Source organism: Leptodactylus fuscus, chromosome 4, assembly GCF_031893055.1.
Source record: "Leptodactylus fuscus isolate aLepFus1 chromosome 4, aLepFus1.hap2, whole genome shotgun sequence".
Classification (NCBI taxonomy): domain Eukaryota; kingdom Metazoa; phylum Chordata; class Amphibia; order Anura; family Leptodactylidae; genus Leptodactylus; species Leptodactylus fuscus.
Window position 1 is genome coordinate 159,952,640 of NC_134268.1, and position 13,203 is coordinate 159,965,842.

Sequence of the window (13,203 nt, forward strand, 5' to 3'; positions counted from 1 at the left end):
TCGGGCCTGGGCAGAGCCGACTGCGCATGTCTGCTTGTAGTGTGGGCATGTGCAGTCGGCTCTGCCCAGGCCCGATGCCTAGCAGAGTGAATTCAAGGCCGGAAGAGGACGTGGGGATGCTGCGCAGGGAGAAGAATCCAGCCCAACGCTCACTCATGGACTTGGTAAGTAGAATTTGATCGAATGTTGCCTACCCCTGAAACAAGCATTTCCCCCCATAGACTATAATGGGGTTCGAAACCCGTTCGAACAGTCGAACAGTGTGTGGCTGTTCGAATCGGGTTTCGAACCCTGAACATTTTATTGTTCGCTCATCTCTAATAAAAACAGAAAATGTAACAATTGAACATAGGCTAAAACAAGCTAATTTACTGTATTTCATGACATAATCATACAGTAATATATTCCCGATCGGATACTTTTTTAAAAAAACAAGTAAATAACATGTTAAAAACGTAGAAATTGTTCATTTTTATCATTAATAAATTAACGAGTTAACGCAGCGTGGGCGAGATTCTCGTCAATTCTCGTGAATCTTGGGACACATGAGAAAATTCTTTGAACATATTTTACTTTTTTTTAAAAAAAGGATATTAATTTTGTTTTTTATATTTTATATAATTATATTTAATTTTTAATTTGAAAAATTTATTAAAATTTTTAATAGTGTGAAAAATAAATTGTGTGTAAAGAACCTCAAATAAAGTGCATATTAATTCAACATTCTGAGGAGTAGCGCAGTATCCTTTCCAACCACTGGTCATCCTTTCCTGTAAAAAATAAATTGTCCCAAAAAAAAAAAAGGAAAAGGCTTTTCACTTTCAACTCACGCACCCCTAAACTGTACGTCCCGGTTTTAAAAATTTGCTTCGGGGTTGGGGATTGTAAAATAAAAACCAAACCATGATGTAATTAAATAACTTACCCTTAAGTGCTTAAGGAAGTTGGACGTTGAGTTTATTTGACCCGTGAGTAACTTGTTTGGACAGGCCTTGCAGTAAGCAGACACTTTTTGTCCTGCCCCTGCCGCTTCGGATTTAGTCTTGTTAATTTTGAAAAAAGTTCCATCCAAAATTGCAGGGAGATGTGGGTCTTCGAGATCTGAATCATTGTCGGTTGCGTCCCCTTCACTGGTATTACGATTTTCCTACATTTTTGAAGTAATTTTACGGAATGGATTACGCGATCAGGATAATTAAAAACTAAAAATAAATCACGCTTCACTACAAGGCGGACTTGCGTCGCTGGAATGCACTGGAATTTTCCCTCCTCTCGTCGCACCTCACATGAGATACAAAAAAAACACATTACAGAATATGTTGGTGCTATATACGGTAAATGAGTAAAATAATAGAGCTCAATAAGGTACCCATGTTCGGTCTTCAGCTACCTCTCATCCCGACAATCACAAAATTTTAAAAAGATTCATTCTGCAGAGTGTGTATGAATGGGACACAGGCGATAAAACCCTCTTGGACACTTCTAGCAAACATTTATTTCATTGCAGAACAAAGTATCTGGCGTTTTGATTCAGAAGATGACCTTTCCTTGTTCCCTTGTCTTGTGTTATCGGGAGGCCCCTGTTATTCCATTCTGTATGGGAAGTTTAAGGGTTAGGGCATACTTACGCACCAGTATATTATACTTAGTATTTGGCATCAGTATTTTTGTGTTAAAAACAGAAAGAGGGAATCTGCAGAGAATTTATAATGGGAATATTTGTACGACATCTGTGCTTTGTACCCGCTTCTGGTTATGACTTACAAATAATAGCATGCAAAATACTGAGCAGAATACTGCCATGTGAATGAGGTCTTATGCATAAAGATATGGTCTAGCTACAATGAAACGTTTTATCTCCTCTGCTACCCTGGTCGAACATTGTCAAACCACACAATATTATACAGTGTGCAACCATGACAGTGGTGTGGTCAGTGTTGTGCGTCAGTATTTGTATGCACCTCTCCATTATATTTATTATCTGATGTTTTTGCCCCACTGCAGTTTTGCGGATCTTGTTTGCAAATACCAATAGAAAACAGTGACCACCTTACAGAAGTGGCATGTCTCTCCATGTTCTGCATGCTTCTCTAGTATGAACAAAGAGGATCAGTTGCTTCCTAGTCACTGATCAGATCCTGGAGCCCACAGAATATGTCCACAAAGTAATACCAAATGTTAATCTAGGATTAGCTAGACATACAGGTCATTTATGAGACAATGACACCATCTAGTCACATTACTAAACTATTCACTGTGGAGAAACTGCAATTGGGATAGAAAGAAAAACATTTGAAAGCACTTTTTATCTTCTCTGTCTTGAACCTTGGTTTTGGCTCAAAAACACACCATAATCTGCAACAAAAGCACCTCTTTTCCTCTACGTGCGCACTCAGCATTAGATTGTCTTACTATAGATTTATTTAAGTGAATATTGTACAATGTATCAACAGGCTTTGTTCATATTTCTGCCATGTTTTGCATTATTCTTCTCTGCTTAGGAACAGAAACGTGGAAATTAATGGACGCTGTAAAGCACCTATTATATTTAGTAGATTGATATGCCATCAGTTCATCTTCAGTTTGTATGAGTTTTTAACAGATATCTGTACGGCTCGGTTCACATCTACATTCGGGCTATTCCGTTCCCCTATCCGCATGAAATATGCGGAGAGAAATGTCCTGCAAGCAGCACTTTTTTTCTCCCCATTTTTTGTGCAGAAACCAGGCAGAAACCACATGGACCCTATTATAGTCTATGGTGCTGTGGCTTTCCTTAGGTAATCACTTTTTTATGCATATAGGTTTCTGTTCAGGGGGTCCCCAAGCATCCTGCACCATCCTTTCAAAAAAAGAAACAACAGCACCTAATGGAAAGGTCCTTTCCGTTGTTCTCCACCAATGACTTTAGGCTGAGGCCCCACATTGCGGAAACGCAGCTTTTTTAGTTGCAGATTTTGCTTCCTTTTTTGAGCCAAAGTTAAGAATGGCTACAAAAGGAATGGGCCATATAAAAGAAGCAGGCACAAGTATAAGAAAAGTTCTGAATATTTGGTACATCTGATCAGTACTGGACTGGCCCAACATCCAAGAATCAGTATAAACAAAGCCTCTAAGGGGACATTCACACAGAGGAAGTTGGCGATGATTCTGCGGAAGAATCAGCGCTGAAAAAAGACTCTCTGCGCGGAAAACGGAACCCATTGAAGTCAATGGGAGTCTTTTTTTCAGCGCTGATTCTGCCGCGAGTTATCGTGCCAGAATCAGCACCAACTTCCTCCGTGTGAATGCCCCCTAAGGTCTAGAGTAGGTCAAAGGAGAAAACCAGTTATCACGTTTATCATGTCTTTAGGTTATAGATGATGAAGTGACATCTGTGCTGAATTTACAATGAATATGTATATGTTCTGTATGGATATTTTTCTGGTGGGCTCCAGTTACCACATTGCTTCATAAAGACACTTCTAGGGTTTCTTCTGTATAGATAGAAGTTATCTCAATGACAAATAGTGACAAGGATTTCTGTGAACTTAGTATATGGACCATTGAGCATAACAGTCCTATAATAGCTTCTGACCTCAATGACCTAATTACCTTGGTTTTCTTCAGCTTGAAGAATCTCTAAACCTTAAAAGATCCAGATTATCACTAGCCTATGTTTTCTCTGTTAGCGGAGCAAAGGTTTATAAAGCCTGAAGATTTCTGCACTTTTAGAATTCATATTGGATACATTTAATATTTTACAGTAAAGTGGATAAAAGGTACATACATGTTAATGCTTCCAATAAATAAGACCAAAAACATAAACTTTTCTAAGCTATGCATTAGGTAAAAAGTATAACTCAATGAAAATCTTTGCGGATTCATGTATTAAAAATAAACATGATACATTAAAACATGGAAAGAGGTAAAACTATATGCACACAGAAAAACAACTTTAAAGATGTCCGTTTTCCATCAGCGTGCCACTTATTTTTCATCAGTTTTTGGCCACGTGTCAGTTTTTAACATCCATTTTGCATCGGTTTTGTATCAGCGTTTTAACTTCATGGGTCTTTTTTCACCCAACACACTCATCCGTTTCTAACATCACTGAAACTGGTACGTTACTAAGAAAATGGTTGTTAAAACTGTAAACTTGTATTGGTCCGTCCAGTCGGAAATAAACATTTGTTATACATCCATTTTTCAATACAAGGGGGCCTAAATGTTCATAATTCTTAGGGTTCGTGCACACACACACACACACACACACACACACACACTTTTACAATGGGGTTGAAGACTTGTAATTTGTTTGTTACTAACATTTTTTTAATGTTTGATACGCCAGAAAAAAAGCCCCATACTTAAATGCATACTGTGTTTTATAGATCACAAAAAACCCTAGGGTTGTCAGGGCTTTTTTTATGGCCTATCCTTAGTATAGGCCGTTAGTATATAATAAGTGGGGGCTGACACCTGGCCCTTAGAGCAATCCTCTATATGAAAAACTTCTCCTGCCTGTCCTGTAAACAATATGGGGCTGGAAGCAGAAAGCTCCATTTTCTGTAAACGGCCAAGAACCTTTACAGTCAATGGGAGCTGAGCTGCAGTGAAGACGTTTGGGCCGCTATAGAGGTCCTTTTCCTGTTCTTTTTGTCCAGGCTTTAAGAATGAATGGGTCATTGGAAGGAGATGGCATAGATGGCATAGTTGGCACACAGATATCATCCATGCACCCTATGTGCTGTTTTACCACAGATTAACAGGTGCACACATTCGTGGACATATAGCCTAAAATTAATCTGTGTCCCCAATGACTTTCATGAGTTGCCATATCAAAGGAGGAAATAACTCTACTTCTAAAACTGTCAAGTCTTCTAAGAGCTCTGCCTTAGCATTATATATGTAGCTTTTGATTGTATCTCAGGCCTCGTAAACTTGAGCTACCCCAATAAACATTTACTCTGAATATAATTTTCTCCTTTTCATCCTGCACAAAGCTCTGGCTACTCCAGATAGTGCCAAATATTCCGATTAATGACCAAACGTCATCAATCATCTTGACGTCGCCATTTCCGCTTGTCTTTCTGTGCTTTTGTGGAGGCGTAGCAGTAGATAATAGTTTATAGGCAGAGGAAGTCTGGCAACAAAGTATAAAAAAGCTCATAATGAATAAAAGAATGCATGAACAAACCCAGCATAATGTGTAGTCGTACGCGAAACCATCTGGGCAAGAACCATTGAAGATTTTACAGTAAGACAAGTGTAAATCCATTGCACATAACTGATTATAACTTATTATATGCAAACAAACATTGGAAAACCACATCAAGATTTTTAAAGAAGTACAAAATGGAAAACACTAGAAGAATACATAATGTAAGAGAATTGCAGTACATAGAGGAAGACCTTCATGAAACTCTTCTAATACAAGGCATCAAAGTTGACCTGGTAACCAAATACCTTATAATAACTCCAGTTTTGTAACAAATTGACCTAGACTAAATGTATTTTTAGAAGGTAGCTGGAAATACATGGAGAACATACAAGTTGTTTCCATATTCTGATGCATTTTAGCACATTATTGGGATTTGTTCAAAGGATTCATAAGTGGGACCCCACCACATAAAAAGTTATTCTCACCTTACCCCATCAACTCCCATGGAGTTGTCTGCAGGCTGTAGTGGTGTCTCTGGATTGGCACTCATCGCTCCTTCCTGTTACAGACATCATCAGTGGACGCCTGAATGATGGAGCCACTGCTTTCAACTTTATCTGCATCCGAAGGATGAAGATAGAGTTCACAACGGTACAGTGGGACAGCCCTACTCAATCCAGATGACTAAGGGACACCATTACCATAGGGCCCGGTGTAGATTTAGCATTTGCCCTATGGTTAAAGTGGCCTTGTGCTGGCGTTGTCAGAAATAAAACCCATGACCCTAGGAGCTATGCTTCCCTCTGAACTTCTGTGCCTCTCAATTTCATTTATTTGTAAGAAATAATAATTTAATACTATAATACTTGAATTTATTTTTCAGGCTCCCTGTTCAAATACTCTGGTCCCATCCCCATCATTTCTGATCACAATCATTAATATAGTAGCTTTCATCCTGGTTACATAAAAATGAGAACCTCAGAGCTTCCTTAAGGCTAAGGCCCCACATAGCGTCTCGCAGCAAAAAAGTGCTGATGGAAAGACTATGGCGGCAAAGCATTATGGTTTTTCCGGCAGTGCTTTTCACAGAAAGTTCACATAGGTTTCCTCTGCGGACTTTTGGCTTCATTTATATCTATGGGGAAACCACCGGCATTTCTGTAGGTATATGTGACATGTTGCGATTTCCAAAACCAAAGTGTGTCCACAGTGTGTGTTTTTACACTGTGTGTGGATGCTGTAAAATACTGCATTTGTTTCCACAGCTTTTCCGTCTCGGCCAAACGGTGATGTTTACGCTATGTGGGGCTCTGGCCTCACAGTGTAAACCACTGTATCACTAAGGCCCCGTTTACACGGCACGCGGATGGAAGATTTTGATCCTGATTCTGATGTGGGAAGCCATGTAAGAATAGGGCCAAAATCCGCCTGCCGCGACTTCCGATAATCGCGGCACTCCGGTCCGGCTTAGGCCCAAATGAATGTGCCTAGCGCTGAGCGTGCTGTCTTGAAGCGGACGCTGTGGCTGAATCAGCCGCGCAATCCACCTGAAGAAAGGGGCCGCTCACTTCTTTTTTCCGTGAGCAGCATGTTGCGCTAGTGCTAAGGAGCGCTAGCGGTCTACGTAAACTGCTATTGTGAAGGGGCGGATTATGGATCCGCACCAAAATCCACCCCCCTCTTGCCCCGAGTGAACGGGGCCTTAATATTTGCTAGCCCCGTGCATCCATTAGGGCTAGTTCACACGGAGTTTTTTGTCAGCGGATTTTGACGTGGAATCCGCCTCAAAATCTGCTGCCAAAAATGGCTCCCATTGACTTCAGGGGGAACTGCTTGCTTCTTTCTTCCACTAGCTAGTAGCGGAAGAAAGAAGCGAAATGACCTATCTTGCTGCGGATTCTGAATCAGCTGCGGTGTCTGCGGCTTGAGACACGCTTCAGTGTAGGCCCATTCATTCGGACCTACACAGGAGAGGGATGGAATGTTCACATGGCGGAAAAGATTTCTGCGACCTTTTCCTCCATGTGAACATACCTTTAGAAAGCCAGCCACAGTGGCTTCAGTTTACATAGTCAAAGTATCCCTTTATTCCAGGGAACTCTTTGATAAAGCTAGTATACTACATTACTCATCTATTTCATGCCCCAGATTCTACAGCTGGAAAGAATTTCCAAGATTTTTCCTTTGAAAAAGCTCTATAAACCACTCTTGCTATAGCTACATTGTGCACTGTGTTGCAATTTCTTTACAATGAATGTCCTCCAGGCCTCTTTATTCACAAAGTCTTGGAGAAGCTCCTTTGTGTACAACAAACAGATCTGCTCCATCGAAGTGAATAGAGATGAAACCCAAGCACATAACAGAACATCCACTGTGGAAACAAATGGATCCTGTAAATAGGTTATCACTGTCAGCTGGAAACAAAACACAAAAAATGGAAAAGCAAACAACACTAGGAAATGGAACTCTTCTATAGAATGAAAGAGGCGCATGTGTAGAAATGAAATATAACCTGTGCAGATTCAAAGTGTCTAAGAAAAGGCATTGAAATTCATTAAAGAATGAACGAATGCATGGCTGGGAGGGAGGCCTAACAAAGGACTCAATCCATTACACATATTTTGTAAAAAAAAAAAATTAAAGAAAATAATAAGAAATTGTTCACACATAAATCAGTTAACACCATCTCTATCTATGTTGCATGCCTTATTAAAAAAAATGGAAGGCTATGTTCACGTTTGCCTCGGTATCTCCTTTTGCAATGTCTGTCTGAAATTGATGGACGAAAAACAACAGGCACCCAGGAGACCCCATTATAGTCATTGGGTTGTCACAGACTCCATATGTAGCTGTTACTTTAGAGGTCCACCTTAGATTTACCAAAACAAGAGACAGCTGGCACCAGTGTGAACTTACACTGTAGTATCTCACAACTGCTGGAAGAGCTATGTTGTTGTACTTAATATGATATGGTTTGGAAAACAAAGTATTCTAGAGGGGTGCCAACGAATTACATTAACAACACATTTATTTCACTCAGCACTATATGGTGCTCCAGGAGAATTGAACGTTTTCTGGCGGTGCTACCACGGATTATAGCTGATCACTTGGGATCCCAGTAGTGAGAGACCCCATATCATCATCTTAAATAAAACAAACCCTTCAATGGATGCAAACAGATGTCAGACTGAATGGCATGGATGTTACGTAAAGCTAATGTATTAAAAAATAAGATCTGTTGCTCTTCTTTTCCTGTCCAGCAATTTTTTTTTTTTTTTTCACATCGAACTCTGTGTAAAATAGATGAATCCCATTGGCATTTTTCTGCATCCATTTTTAATGTATTTGTCAGAATAGAGCAGGAAAGAGAGAGCTCCATTTTCTGTGCATTGGCCAGCCCAGGTTACAGCAGTTCAGATTGACTTGACTTGAATGTTATCTAAGCTGCAGTGACTTGGATTAGCTACTGCATTGAGAACGGTGCTGTCTGCATCCTGCTCGATTTACTGTGCATCAAATGCTGAGAGCAGCTGATCGATGGGGGTTCTATGTGTCAGCCCCCACTGATCTGATATTGATAAACTGTCCTTAAGATAGGTGATCAGTATTTTTAGCATGGGAAACCCTTTAAAATATGCTAATTTTATTGACATGTGAGACAATGGCACAACTGAGACAGCTGTGCATATTGTACTAAGATGTTGGCCAACTTCACGTACTTGAACAGGTCTGATCACTCAATCTGAAGCCATCATATCTTCTAGTAGCACAAAAAAAAATGCTGCATCTTACATTACTTACAAAGTGGAAGGGTTTTTGGCTAATCCCATCCACACATTGCAGAAAAAAACTGCAGCGGAAATGTTGCGATTTCAAGATGAAGATCCAAATAAATATTTACAGCAAGTTACATTTTAAAACTTGTATATGGGGCTCTCAGATCTGCAGACTGCTCACTTCAGCAGTGAATTTCAGAATTCATTGCAAACTAAAATAAATTTGCTGGTCCTTTCTGCTCCGGACATCTGTAGTGTGTGGATGGAGAACAGACTACGGAATTAGTAGTGCACCCTCCTGTATCTAGGAATAGGTGACCATCCTTCTAATTGGTAGATATTTGCATTAAAAATGATATTATTCTAACTGTAGCAATTGTATGTGTATTAACCTAGAGATCTTCACATCAGCAGACCTTTAGTCCTAAATATGAAATTATGAATCTGACAATAAAGACAAAGAGATGAAACGTTGGTGTCTCATAACTGAGCAGATAGCCGTCACATGAATGGATTGTGGAGCGTCGATGGAGATAAAGGGAAAAATAGGAAAGAAATCTGCAGCTGGTCAAATGTAATGAAAAATCACTCAGCCCAGTTGGGGGAGTAGAATGAAGGAGAGAAAGAGGTTGGAGGAGGGGAGAGGAGGTAGACAGAGGAGGATTAAGCTTATGACTTAGCTTTAAACAATAATGGTGGAGAGGGTCATTTTCAGTACAGGCTCCTATTATAATTTTAAGGCTTATTCATATTAGCTTGTATGACATCTGGCATGTTACTATATAGGATAGGAAATAGGATTTGGAAACATTCACACCATGCAGCGTTATGTTATGAAGCATGTTCTACATTAGCCTCTTTGAGAAATAGATGGTAAAATATCCTAGAAACTGTGCACAAAACTTGTATGCTAGTGCTTAGAGGCTGTGTGACTCCTTAGTATGGATCTGCATAGCCTCCCTTCCCAACCATACAACTTCCATTGGACTCCATATGTACAGAGATAAAATATACTATGTTCTAATGAAGAATATGTCAGTATCTACTAATTCAATGGGGCAGGCCACAGGTTTTTTTCCTGCCAACCTCAGGATGCCTACATATGAAGCTCAAAGTAGGGTAGGGTAGGTCCAAAGGCCCGCTATAGGTGCCATGTAATAGATTATTACAATATGAAGACCCGATATGGTCTTGTGTATGAGATCTTAAAAGTAAATCTTATTTTTTAATAGAAACCAAGCTTCATTTTGCCCTTTTCTTACTGTTTTGTGCTTTTCAGACATTGTGTAAATAGGAAACAGATTGTTTCCTTGCATTATAGGCTGGCCATTGTGTACAGTCTCGAGCCTCCTTTTTATCTGACTCATCTTCCCTTTGGTTTTACCATGAGAGATGTTTGAGAACCTTTGATGATCATTTCAATAAAAACAGAGCAAAAGTAATAAGTCTGAACTCTTCAGAAAATGAAATATGCCGCTCCATCTGCCTTTTTTTTAGCTCGGAAGTCAGTCTTCGTTATTTAGAGATAAGAGAACAAATGAGCTTGTAAGACAATGGATTGGGGTAGAGTTGGGTTCAATGTAACTAAATGATATTTTTTAATACTCTAGCACCTACTGGGCTGTGAAATGGAGGAAGTAAAACCCACCAGTAATAGATGAAATGAGATCAATGGATTATGCAAATATAGCCAAGCTGGACACTTTCTATACATCTCACTCCAAGGTAAGATCAATACCCTCATAAAAGCATTAGCTTATCTGAATGTATCTGTTCTGAAGTGTATTGGCGTCTTTAAGGATATTATAAATGATGGCTTAAAGTAATAATAAATGATAAATTGCTCAAAATGTTGAAGCTTCTTAGCACCTGGAGATGTTACCAGTGGACGTCATCCTCTTATCACCCAGTATAATAGCAGGGGGTTAGACCACATATTGATATTTTCACCAGTCCTTCCCACTCCTGCAATTTCCAGGGAGAAATACCCTTTTGGAGACCTTTTAGTTCTTAATTATCTTACTGAGGAGTTTGTATAGCCCATTTTCTAACATCTAGTCTTATACTGCTTTCACTACTGTGACAGACAAGAGTGTTTTAGCTTATACAGCAGGAGAGATGTGAAGAGGAAGCCAATATGGGAGTGAATAATCTATTGAGACCGGTTGAACAATCTTGTGAAGTAGTTTGCTCTTCTTGCAAGAGTCCTTCTGTTGTGTGCTATTACATCTGAAGGATTTACTGAATATATTGTACTAAATATATTTAATGCTTACATGTGCAATCCTCCAATTATTGTCATTAAAGACATCTTCTCCAATTCCTCACTTTCTTCCCTCATTCATAAAACTAACCAAAAAGATCTAAAAAATGTTCTCCATTGAAACCAATAAGTTAATTATCCCCCAAGAAATCTGGAAAGTGACTGCTGGAAAATGACAGTGGTCAACACTGACAAATTTGGCATACAATCTAGAGATGAGCGAACAGTAAAATGTTCGAGGTTCGATATTCGTTTCGAGTAGTACCCCCAATATTCGACTACTCGAATCGAATATCAAACCTTATTATAGTCTATGGGGGGAAAATGCTCGTTTCAGGGGTAGGCAACATTCGATCAAATTATACTTACCAAGTCCACGAGTGAGGGTCGGGCTGGATCCTCCGAGAAGTCTTCTCCGTGCAGCGTCCCCGCGGCATCTTCCGGCTCTGAATTCACTCTGCCAGGCATCAGGCCTGAGCAGAGCCGACTGCGCATGCCCGCACTACAAGCGGACATGCGCAGTAGGCTCTGCCCAGGCCCGATGCCTGGCAGAGCGAATGAAGAGCCGGAAGACGCCGCGGGGAAGCTGCACGGAGAAGACTTCTAAAGGTAGGAGAAGAACCAGCGTTGATTGGCCGACTGTATAGCATTCGGCCAATCAATGCTGGTTCTGCATTGAACTTTTCCATTCGAATAGCGAGTGGTACTCGATCGAGTACGAGTATTTCGAATACCGTGGTATTCGATTGAATACCTACTCGATCGAGTACTACTCGCTCATCTCTAATAAAAACCATTATCTGTTGATGACTTAAAATATGTAATAGCGGTGACTTAATGCTTACCTCGTGGTTCTGGTGACTTTTCGGGAAAGCTGATATATGTGTTCATGAGGAGTTAAACTATTTCTGTTCATTATATGACTTTCCCCTTTGAATGATGTATCTATAGTTAGCATTTCTCTTTGAGCTGGCAGGTGGAGGCTAGCTTCCATACTCTGCACACAGTAAGCAGAGGAGAATCTCCTCTGTAACTGTCTCTCTCAGAAACAGCCCCATAAACATACTGGGCATATATGTAGAAGTAACCATACAAGTAAATAGAAGTGACAATCTGTACTGATCTGAGTGAAGTTCTTTGGATGTGATAGAAAGCTTCTATTTATTGTCATTCTCTTCTTTATCTCCTGTACTTACTATTCAATCTCCTGTTCTGTCTGATAAGATGTATTACAAAGTTTATTATAACCATCTGCCCTATTTATATGCAATGGGAATGTTTATAGAATAGTCAGTTCCTATATTACTGTAGTTAAAGGGAACCTAACATTAGCTCTATGCTGACCAAACCACGAGAGGAAAATATGAAAATGAGCATACCATGTGGCTTCTCCTTGCCCATGCTCAACTTGACTGACACATTTCTCCCTATATGCAAACAAGCCAGAAAGAAGCTGCACAGCGGAGTCATCTCCCCCTAACTAGAGGTATATTATTATGCACTCAGCATGTTTTTAGAACTATATTTCCTATGGAACACCACTGCCTGTCTGAGTGAATCATAGCTCTCTGTCATAAGGGACCCTGGTGGGATTTCATGCTGTCCGTAGTCTGGGCAGAGTAAACCTGATCACTGGTTCCCTTTGAACTACATTAAACAAACCATTTTATTATTCATGTGTGGAAAAACCTAAATACATATTTTAAGCTTTCATTGTTATGACTAATATAGTTAATATGTGTGCATAAATATTAAATAAATTAAACTGAAGCAGAATTGCAGCACTATGCAATGTATTCCTGGATGTAACTACCAGGGTAGCAGATGTAGCATCTATGGGGACCATATCATTGAGATCTTTGTGATAACTATGGATGATGAAAGTGATTGTGGGAAAATTGAATGCCCCTTCCATACTTTATTGGGACATCATAATGTTTGCGACATAATGTGACATCATTATAATTACTTTATTCATATGCTGTGATGTCCCAGTGTACACAGTGATCTTTTGTGTGTGC

General features: G+C 39.7%; 1 protein-coding gene across 3 annotated transcripts in view; it reads left to right on the plus strand.

The window, feature by feature from the left end:
- TMEM108 (transmembrane protein 108) overlaps window positions 1-13,203 on the plus strand; it is a 515,125-nt gene that overhangs the window by 397,401 nt on the left and 104,521 nt on the right. For 2 of the 3 annotated variants that reach the window (XM_075271283.1, XM_075271284.1), the window contains exon 2: window positions 10,530-10,644. The exons of the other annotated variant lie outside the window; for it this stretch is intronic. The gene's annotated coding sequence lies outside the window, so the exon portion shown is untranslated. The remainder of the gene's footprint in view (window positions 1-10,529; window positions 10,645-13,203) is intronic. 3 annotated transcript variants of the gene reach the window in all.